The sequence below is a fragment of the Procambarus clarkii genome, chromosome 3 (genome assembly GCF_040958095.1).
Source record: "Procambarus clarkii isolate CNS0578487 chromosome 3, FALCON_Pclarkii_2.0, whole genome shotgun sequence".
Taxonomy (NCBI): domain Eukaryota; kingdom Metazoa; phylum Arthropoda; class Malacostraca; order Decapoda; family Cambaridae; genus Procambarus; species Procambarus clarkii.
The window spans coordinates 44484989-44497528 of NC_091152.1; positions in this window are offsets into that span (position 1 = coordinate 44484989).

Below are 12540 nucleotides of genomic sequence, written 5' to 3' on the forward strand. Positions count from 1 at the left end.
TGGCCTCACCACACACACCCTCGCATCACCCCACACACACCCTGGCATCAACACACACACCCTCGCATCACCACACACACCCTGGCATCACCACACACATACCCTGGCATCACCACACACACACCCTGGCATCACCACACACACCCTGGCATCACCACACACACCCTCGCATCACCACACACACCCTCGCATCACCACACACACCCTGGCATCACCACACACACACCCTCGCATCACCACACACACACCCTCGCATCACAACACATACACACCCTGGCATCACCACACACATACCCTGGCATCACCACACACACACCCTTGCATCAACACACACACCCTGGCATCACCACACACACACCCTGGCATCACCACACACACCCTGGCCTCACCAGACACACACCCTCACATCACCACACACACCCTGGCATCACCACACACATACCTTGGCATCACCACACACACACCCTGGCATCACCACACACACCCTGGCATCACAACACACATACCCTGGCATCACCACACACATACCATGGCATCACCACACACACACACCCTGGCATCACCACACACACCCTGGCATCACCACACACACACCCTGGCATCACCACACACACCCTGGCCTCACCAGACACACACCCTGGCCTCACCAGACACACACCCTCACATCACCACACACACCCTGGCATCACCACACACACCCTGGCATCACCACACACCCTGGCATCACCACACATACCCTGGCATCACCACACATACCCTGGCATCACCACACACACCCTCGCATCACCACACACACCCTGGCATCACCACACACACCCTCGCATCACCACACACACCATCGCATCACCACACCCACACACCCTCGCATCACCACACACACCCTGGCATCACCACACACACACCCTGGCATCACCACACACACCCTGGCATCACCACACACACACACCCTCGCATCACCACACACATACCCTGGCATCACCACACACACACCCTGGCATCACCACACACACTCTGGCATCACCACACACATACCCTGGCATCACCACACACACACCCTGGAATCACCACACACACCCTTGCATCACCACACACACCCTGGCATCACCACACACACACCATGGCATCACCACACACACCCTCGCATCACCACACACACTTCCTGGCATCACCACACACACCCTCGCATCACCACACACACTCCCTGGCATCACCACACACACCCTCGCATCACCACACACACATCCTGGCATCACCACACACACACCCTGGCATCACCACACACACCCTCGCATCACCACACATACCCTGGCATCACCACACACATACCCTGGCATCACCACACACACACCCTGGCATCACAACACACACCCTGGCATAACCACACACACCCTCGCATCACCACACACACCCTCGCATCTCCACACACACCCTGGCATCACCACACACACACCCTGGCATCACCACACACACCCTGGCATCACAACACACATACTCTGGCATCACCACACACACACCCTGGCATCACCACACACACCCTGGCATCACCACACACACCCTGGCATCACCACACACACACCCCCCTGGCATCACCAAACACACACCCCCTAGCATCACCACACACACCCTCGCATCACCACACCCACACCCTCGCATCACCACACACACACCCTGGCATCACCACAAACACACCCTGGCATCACCACACACACCCTCGCATCACCACACACACTCCCTGGCATCACCACACACACCCTCGCATTACCAAACACACACCCTGGCATCACCACACACACACCCTCGCATGAAAACACACACACACCCTCGCATCACCACACACACACCCTTGCATCACCACACACACACCCTGGCATCACCACACACATACCCTGGCATCACCACACACACACCCTTGCATCACCACACACACCCTGGCATCACCACACACACATCCTGGCATCACCACACACACACCCTGGCATCACCACACACACCCTGGCATCACCACACACATACCCTGGCATCACCACACACACACACCCTGGCATCACCACACACACCCTGACATCACCACACACACCCTGGCATCACCACACACACCCTGGCATCACCACACACACACCCTGGCATCACCACACACACCCTGGCATCACCACACACACAGCCTCGCATCACCACACACACCCTGTGATCACCACACACACCCTGTGATCACCACACACACCCTCGCATCACCACACACACCCTCGCATCACCACACACACCCTCGCATCACCACACACACACCCTGGCATCACCACCCACATACCCTGGCATCACCACACACACACACCATCGCATCACCACACACACCCTGGCATCACCACACACACCCTAGCATCACCACACACACCCTCGCATCACCACACACACCCTGGCATCACCACACACACCCTCGCATCACAACACCCACACACCCTCGCATCACCACACACACCCTCGCATCACCACACCCACACACCTTCGCATCACCACACACACCCTGGCATCACCATACACACACCCTGGCATCACCACACACATACCATAGCATCACCACACACACACCCTGGTATCACCACACACACACCCTGGCATCACCACACACATACCCTGGCATCACCACACACACACCCTGGCATCACCACACACACCCTCGCATCACCACACACACACCCTGGCATCACCACACACACCCGCGCATCACCACACACACACCCTGGCATCACCACACACACACCCAGGCATCACCACACACACCCTCGCATCACCACACACACACCGTGGCATCACCACACACACACCCTGGCATCACCACACACACCCTCGCATCACCATGCACACACCCTGGCATCACCACACACACCCTCGCATCACCACACACACACCCTGGCATCACCACACACACCCTCGCATCACCACACACACCCTAGCATCACCACACACATACCCTGGCATCACCACACACACACCCTGGCATCACCACACACACACCCTGGCATCACCACACACACCATGGCATCACCACACACACCCTGGCATCACCAGACACACCCTCGCATCACCACACACACCCTGGCATCACCACACACATACCCTGGCATCATCACACACATACCCTGGCATCACCACACACACCCTGGCATCACCACACACACATTCGCATCACCACACACACCCTCGCATCACCACACACACACCCTGGCATCACCACACACACACCCTGGCATCACCACACGCACCCTCGCATCACCACACACACACCCTGGCATCACCACACACACCCACGCATCACCACACACATACCCAGGCATCACCACACACACACCCTCGCATCACCACACACACACCCTCGCATCACCACACATACACACCCTGGCATCACCACACACATACCCTGGCATCAGCACACACACACCCTTGCATCAACACACACACCCTGGCATCACCACACACACACACCCAGGCATCACCACACACACCCTCGCATCACCACACACACATCCTGGCATCACCACACACACACCCTGGCATCACCACACACACCCTCGCATCACCACGCACACACCCTGGCATCACCACACACACCCTCGCATCACCACACACACACCCTGGCCTCACCACACACACCCTGGCATCACCACACACACCCTAGCATCACCACACACATACCCTGGCATCACCACACACACACCCTGGCATCACCACACACACCCTGGCATCACCAGACACACCCTCGCATCACCACACACACCCTGGCATCACCACACACATACCCTGGCATCATCACACACACACCCTGGCATCACCACACACACACCCTGGCATCACCACACACACATTCGCATCACCACACACACACCCTGGCATCACCACACACACCCTCGCATCACCACACACACACCCTGGCATCACCACACACACACCCTGGCATCACCACACGCACCCTCGCATCACCACACACACATCCTGGCATCACCACACACACCCTGGCATCACCACACACACATCCTGGCATCACCACACACCCCCTGGCATCACCACACATCCTGGCATCACCACACATACCCTGGCATCACCACACATACACTGGCATCACCACACACACCCTCGCATCACCACACACACCCTGGCATCACCACACACACCCTCGCATCACCACACACACCCTGGCATCACCACACACACCCTCGCATCACCACACACACCCTGGCATCACCACACACACCCTAGCATCACCACACACACACCCTGGCATCACCACCCACACGCTGGCATTACCACACACGCACACCCTCGCATCACCACACACACACCCTGGCATCACCACACACACCCTGGCATCACCACACACATACCCTGGCATCACCACACACACACCCTGGCATCACCAAACACACCCTCGCATCACCACACACACACACACTGGCATCACCACACACACACCCTGGCATCACCACACACACCCTCGCATCACCCCACACACACCCTGGCATCAACACACACACCCTCGCATCACCACACACACCCTGGCATCACCACACACATACCCTGGCATCACCACACACACACCCTGGCATCACCACACACACCCTGGCATCACCACACACATACCCTGGCATCACCACACACATACCATGGCATCACCACACACACACACCCTGGCATCACCACACACACCCTGGCATCACCACACACACACCCTGGCATCACCACACATACCCTGGCATCACCACACATACCCTGGCATCACCACACACACACCCTCACATCACCACACACACCCTGGCATCACCACACACACCCTGGCATCACTACACACCCTGGCATCACCACAAACACCCTGGCATCACCACACACACCCTCGCATCACCACACACACCATCGCATCACCACACCCACACACCCTCGCATCACTACACACACCCTGGCATCACCACACACACACCCTGGCATCACAACACACACCCTGGCATCACAACACACATACCCTGACATCACCACACACACACCCTGGCATCACCACACACACCCTGGCATCACCACACACACCCTCGCATCACCACACACACCCTCGCATCACCATACACACCCTGGCGTCACCACACACACACCCTGGCATCACCACACACACCCTGGCATCACCACACACACCCTCGCATCACCACACACACCATGGCATCACCACACACATACCCTGGCATCACCACACACACACCCTGGCATCACCACACACACCCTGGCATCACCACACACATGCCCTGGCATCACCACACACACACCCTGGCATCACCACACACACCCTGGCATCACCACACACATACCCTGGCATTACCACACACACACACCCTGGCATCACCACACACACCCTGGCATCACCACACACACACCCTGGCATCACCACACACACACCCTGGCATCACCACACACACCCTCGCATCACCACACACACACCCTGGCATCACCACACACACACCCTGGCATCACCACACACACACCCTCGCATCACCACACACACACCCTCGCATCACCACACACACACACCCTGGCATCACCACACACATACCCTGGCATCACCAGACACACACCCTGGCATCACCACACACACCCTGGCATCACCACACACATCCTGGCATCACCACACACATACCCTGGCATCATCACACACACACACACCCTGGCATCACCACACACACCCTGGCATCACCACACACACCCTGGCATAACCACACACACACCCTCGCATCACCACACACACCCTGGCATCACCACACACACCCTGGCATCACCACACACTCTGGCATCACCACACATACCCTGGCATCACCACACACACACCCTAGCATCACCACACACACCCTGGCATCACCACACACACACCCTCACATCACCACACACACCCTGGCATTAGGGTGGAAGAGGATTGAACGAGAGGATTGAAGACATCGATGCTCATGATGCACTTTACCTCATCACCAGATGCTTGTCCCTCCCCAGGCTGGTCTACTTTCTAAGATGTTCGCCATCTTTCAACAATATTAATTTAATTTAAAAGAGTACGACAGCTTGCTGAAATCAACACTAGAAAATGCCCTCAATCTTTCCCTCAGCGACTCACAATGGAAACAAGCCTCCCTTCCTGTCAGACTTGGGGGCCTTGGCGTGCGCACAGCAACACAAATTGCTGTACCAGCGTTCCTGACCTCTTCAGTGGGGTCTGACAACTTGGTGAAGGAAATCCTACCTGAGCACCTAGTTCAACAGGCGGGGTACATGTTCCCAGCTTCACAGATTGCACAACCAAATGGGTTTCTCTCGCAGGACTAGCACCCCAACCACCACCTTCTGAAGCCCATAAGCAATCCAGCTGGGATCGCCCCATTGCCGACCAAGAAGCTGCGACTTTGCTAGAAGCTGCGACAACACCACATGACACTGCCCGACTTAGAGCTATAGCAGCTCCCCATGCAGGTGATTTCCTATTAGCAACCCCAATGTCAGCAACCGGCACCCATCTCACACTGCAGGCCCTCCGAATTGCCGTGGCTCTCCGCCTCACTGCCTCAATCCACACCGAATACAGGTGTATTTGCGGCGAGGCAGAGGCCGACAGATACGGACGGCATGGCCTTTTCTTCCAAAGGACAGGAGGATGGCATGCAAGACACGGCGAGGTCAATGACATTATTAAGAGAAGTCTTACCACAGCCGGTTGTCCAGCAGAGAGAGAGCCCCATTACCTAATGTCCAGCAACTCTGATGACCCTGTCGGTCGCCCAGACGGAATCACGGTGAACCCCTGGAAGAATGGTAGACAGTTGGTGTGGGACTACACTTGCGTTTCAACTTTAGCCAATACCTATGTTGACTTCAGTGCTACACAAGCAGGAGGAGCTGCCAATCACCGAGAAGCGGCCAAGTCACGTAAATACAGAGACCTTGAGCACCACTACAATTTTGTCCCCATTACCTCAGAGACACTTGGTGCCTGGGGTAAAAGTGCTGCTAGCTTTTTGAAGGAGTTGGGGTCTAAGCTAATCGAAACAACTAGAGACCCTAGAGCTGCCAGTTTTCTTTTTCAGCGCCTTAGTGTGGCAATCCAGAGAGGAAATGCTCACTGCATCCATGGTTCCTGCCCGCCATCTGAGGAGCTGGAGGAGCTGTTCAACTTGTGACAAGCAGCCTTGTACCCTGCATGTAATCAATATTGTAACTTTTTTGTGGAATGACATTTTCAAATAAAGTTAGATAAATATACACACATACCAAAAGAATAGGGGTGGTAGGAGAAAATATCAAAGTGTTCAGTGAGGATCCACAAGGTCTTCTCAGTACTCTTTATTTTCTTCTCCGAGACTATGGGTCCCTACACTTGCACCTGAGGTGGTACCCCTATATATATATATATATATATATATATATATATATATATATATATATATGTATATATATATATATATATATATATATATATATATATATATATATATATATATATATATATATATATATATGCGAACAAGCCTGAATGGTCCCCAGGACTATATGCGAATGAAAACTCACACCCCAGAAGTGACTCGAACCCATACTCCCAGAAGCAACGCAACTGGTAACTACAGGGCGCCTTAATCCGCTTGACCATCACGGCCGTCAAAAGGAAGTGATAGCCGAGGCTATTTGAGCCACTTCCCCGACGGCAACTCGGATGGTAATCTTGGGCATAGCATTTCACCAAATCACCTCATTCTTTGGGGCACACGTGAGGAACACAAATGCGAACAAGCCTGAATGGTCCCCAGGACTATATGCGAATGAAAACTCACACCCCAGAAGTGACTCGAACCCATACTCCCAGAAGCAACGCAACTGGTAACTACAGGGCGCCTTAATCCGCTTGACCATCACGGCCGTCAAAAGGAAGTGATAGCCGAGGCTATTTGAGCCACTTCCCCGACGGCAACTCGGATGGTCATCTTGGGCATAGCATTTCACCAAATCACCTCATTCTTTGGGGCACACGTGAGGAACACAAATGCGAACAAGCCTGAATGGTCCCCAGGACTATATGCGAATGAAAACTCACACCCCAGAAGTGACTCGAACCCATACTCCCAGAAGCAACGCAACTGGTAACTACAGGGCGCCTTAATCCGCTTGACCATCACGGCCGTCAAAAGGAAGTGATAGCCGAGGCTATTTGAGCCACTTCCCCGACACCATAGCATTTTGGTGAAATGCTATGCCCAAGATTACCATCCGAGTTGCCGTCGGGGAAGTGGCTCAAATAGCCTCGGCTATCACTTCCTTTTGACGGCCGTGATGGTCAAGCGGATTAAGGCGCCCTGTAGTTACCAGTTGCGTTGCTTCTGGGAGTATGGGTTCGAGTCACTTCTGGGGTGTGAGTTTTCATTCGCATATAGTCCTGGGGACCATTCAGGCTTGTTCGCATTTGTGTTCCTCACGTGTGCCCCAAAGAATGAGGTGATTTGGTGAAATGCTATGCCCAAGATTACCATCCGAGTTGCCGTCGGGGAAGTGGCTCAAATAGCCTCGGCTATCACTTCCTTTTGACGGCCGTGATGGTCAAGCGGATTAAGGCGCCCTGTAGTTACCAGTTGCGTTGCTTCTGGGAGTATGGGTTCGAGTCACTTCTGGGGTGTGAGTTTTCATTCGCATATAGTCCTGGGGACCATTCAGGCTTGTTCGCATTTGTGTTCCTCACGTGTGCCCCAAAGAATGAGGTGATTTGGTGAAATGCTATGCCCAAGATTACCATCCGAGTTGCCGTCGGGGAAGTGGCTCAAATAGCCTCGGCTATCACTTCCTTTTGACGGCCGTGATGGTCAAGCGGATTAAGGCGCCCTGTAGTTACCAGTTGCGTTGCTTCTGGGAGTATGGGTTCGAGTCACTTCTGGGGTGTGAGTTTTCATTCATATATATATATATATATATATATATATATATATATATATATATATATATATATATATATATAGAGAGAGAGAGAGAGAGAGAGAGAGAGAGAGAGAGGTATACAATTTTGTCACCATTGCTTCTGAGACACTCGGCACCTGGGGTTAAAGTGCTACCAGTTTTTTGAAGGAACTGGGTTCTAGGCTCATTGAAACAACAAGGGACCCTAGAGCTGCCAGCTTTCTTTTCCAGCGCCTCAGCGTGGCGATACAGAGGGGAAATGCGCACTGCATCCAGGGTTCCTGCCCGCCATCTGAGGAGCTGGAGGAACTCGACAACCTATGATAACCATCTTTGTAACCTATATGTAACTCCTTTTTTGTAACAAAGTTCAAATAAAGCAAATATATATGTGTACATACAAAAGAATGGGGGTGGTAGGAGAAGATAATATTAGTGTTCAGTGAGAAACCACAAGGTCTCCTCTGAATACTTTTTATTTTCTTCTCCGAGGCTATGGGTCCCCACATTGGCACCAGAGGTGGTACCCTCACAAACATATATATATATATATATATATATATATATATATATATATATATATATAATGTGTGTGTGTGTATGTGTTTTTGTGATTATTCTTTCATGTATGTATGTATATCTTTCTTACTCATAGGCTAGGATGCAGGCCACAACAGCTGTGTAATCCCAAGGTACCCATTTACTGCTTGGCCAACAGAGAAACAAAGTTAGGAAAAGCTGCTTTATTATTCCTGCCCCGACCAGGGCACGAACCGGGGATTTATGGCTGAGAAGTAGAGTCGTTCACCACTCTAAACCTGTGTATATATATATGTGTGTGTGTGTGTGTGTGTGTGTTTACCGTTTATGCCTGTAGGATAGACCTGCTAGCTCTTGTACCCCGCCTCCCTAACTATCACTTGTCTAATGTAGTTAACAACAACTGTGACTTTCCTGTATCTCATATATTTATATATGTTACACACACACACACACATACACACACACATACACACACACACACACACACACACACACACAGGGGCCTGGTAACCTGGTGGATAGCGTGCAGGACTTTAAATTCTGTGGCGCGGGTTCGATTCCCGCACCAGGCAGAAACAAATAGGCAAAGTTTCTTTCACCCTGAATGCCCTTGTTACCTAGCAGTAAATAGGTACCTGGGAGTTAGTTAGCTGTCACGGGCTGCTTCCTAGAGTGTGTGTGTGTGTGTGTGTGTGGTGTGAAAAAAAAATAGTAAACAGTTGATTGACAGTTGAGAGGCGGGACAAAAGAGCCAGAGCTCAACCTCCGTAAGCACAACTAGGCGAGTATAACTAGGTGAGTACGGGATGGAGCCCACAGAAAGTAAGTGCTAGGGGGGTATTTCCTGGTGTACCTGGTGTAATTTCCTGCATCAGGGAAAATACTCACACATAATTTGATTCTGTAAAGTCCGGAAGTTGATCCCGGGTCTGTGACCTATGAGTAGCGAGCACTGCCGTATGTGTGTGTGTGTATGTACTCACCTAGTTGTGCTTGTGGGGATTTAGCTCTGGCTCTTTGGTCCCGCCTCTCAACCGTCAATCAACAAGTGTACAGGTTCCTGAGCCTATCATATCTACACTTGAAACTGTGTATGGAGTCAGCCTCCACCACATCACTTCTTAATGCATTCCATTTGTCAACCACTCTGACACTAAAAACGTTCTTCCTAATATCTCTGTGGCTCATTTGGACACTCAGTTTCCACCTGTGTCCTCTAGTGCGTGTGCCCCTTGTGTTAAATAGCCTGTCTTTATCAACCCTGTCGATTCCCTTGAGAACCTTGAATGTGGTGATCATGTCCCCCATAACTCTTCTGTCTTCCAACGAAGTGAGGTTCAATTCCCGTAGTCTCTCCTCGTAGCTCATACCTCTCAGCTCGGGTATTAGTCTAGTAGCAAACCTTTGAACCTTTTCCAGTTTAGTCTTATGCTTGACTAGATATGGACTCCATGCTGGAGCCGCATACTTCAGGATTGGTCTGACATATGTGGTGTATAATGTTCAGAAAGATTCCTTACACAAGTTTCTAAAGGCCGTTCTTATGTTAGCCAACCTGGCATATGCTGCTGATGTTATCCTCTTGATATGAGCTTCAGGTGACAGGTCTGGCGTGATATCAACCCCCAGGTCTTTCTCTCTCTCTGACTCTTGAAGTATCTCATCTCCCAAATGATACCTTGTATCTGGTCTCCTGCTTCCTACTCCTATCTTCATTACATTACATTTGCTTGGGTTTAACTCTTTGGGTTTAACAACCATTTGTTCAACCATTCCTGCAGCTTGTCCAGGTCTTCTTGAAGCCTCAAGCTGTCCTCCTCTGTCTTAATCCTTCTCATAATTTTGTCGTCGTCAGCAAACATAGAGAGGAATGAGTCTATACCCTCTGGGAGATCATTTACGTATATCAGAAACAGGATAGGTCCAAGCACAGAGCCGTGTGGGACTCCACTGGTGTATTCACGCCATTCTGAGGTCTCACCCCCTCACTGTAACTCTCTGCTTCCTATTGCTTAGGTACTCCCTTATCCACTGGAGCGCCCTACCAGTTACTCCTGCCTGTTTCTCCAGCTTATGAATCAACATTTATGGAGTACTGTGTCAAAGGCTTTCCGACAGTCCAAAACAATGCAGTCCGCCCATCCTTCTCTTGCTTGCTTAATCTTTGGCACCTGATCGTAGAATTCTATCAAGCCTGTAAGGCAAGATTTACCCTCCCTGAACCCATGTTGATGGGTTGTAACGAAGTCTCTTCTCTCCAGATGTGTTACTATGTTTTTTCTCACGATCTTCTCCATCACCTTGCATGGTATACAAGTTAAGGACACTGGCCTGTAGTTCAGTGCCTCTTGTCTGTCATCCTTTTTGTATATTGGTACTACATTAGCAGTCTTCCATATTTCTGGTAGGTCTCCCGTTTCCAGTGACCTACTATACACTATGGAGAGTGGCAAGCAAAGTGCTCCTGCACACTCTTTCAATACCCATGGTGAGATTCCGTCTGGCCCAACAGCTTTTCTCACATCCAGCTCCAATAGGTGCTTCTTGACCTCATCTCCTGTAATTTCGAACCCTTCTAAGGTCACCTGGTTTGCTGCCACCTCTCCTAGCGCCGTGACATCTTCCTGTTCTATTGTAAAGACCTCCTGGAACCTTTTGTTGAGTTCTTCACACACCTCGTTGTCATTCTCTGTGTACCTGTCCTCGCCCACCCTAAGTTTCATCACCTGTTCCTTCATTGTTGTCTTCCTTTTGATGTGACTGTGTAGTAGCTTTGGTTCGGTCTTGGCTGTATTAGCTATATCATTTTCATACCTTTTCTCAGCTGCTCTTCTCACACTAACATACTCGTTCCTGGTTCTCTATTATCTCTCTACTTTCTGGTGTTCTGTTCGTACGGAAGTTCCTCCATGCCCTTTTGTTCAGCTCCTTTGCTTTCATACATTCCCTATTAAATTCATTCCCTATTAAACCATTACATTCCCTATTAAACCAAGGATTCTTCCTTTGCTTCTCTCTTTTCTCCTGTCGGGCTGGGACAAACCTGCT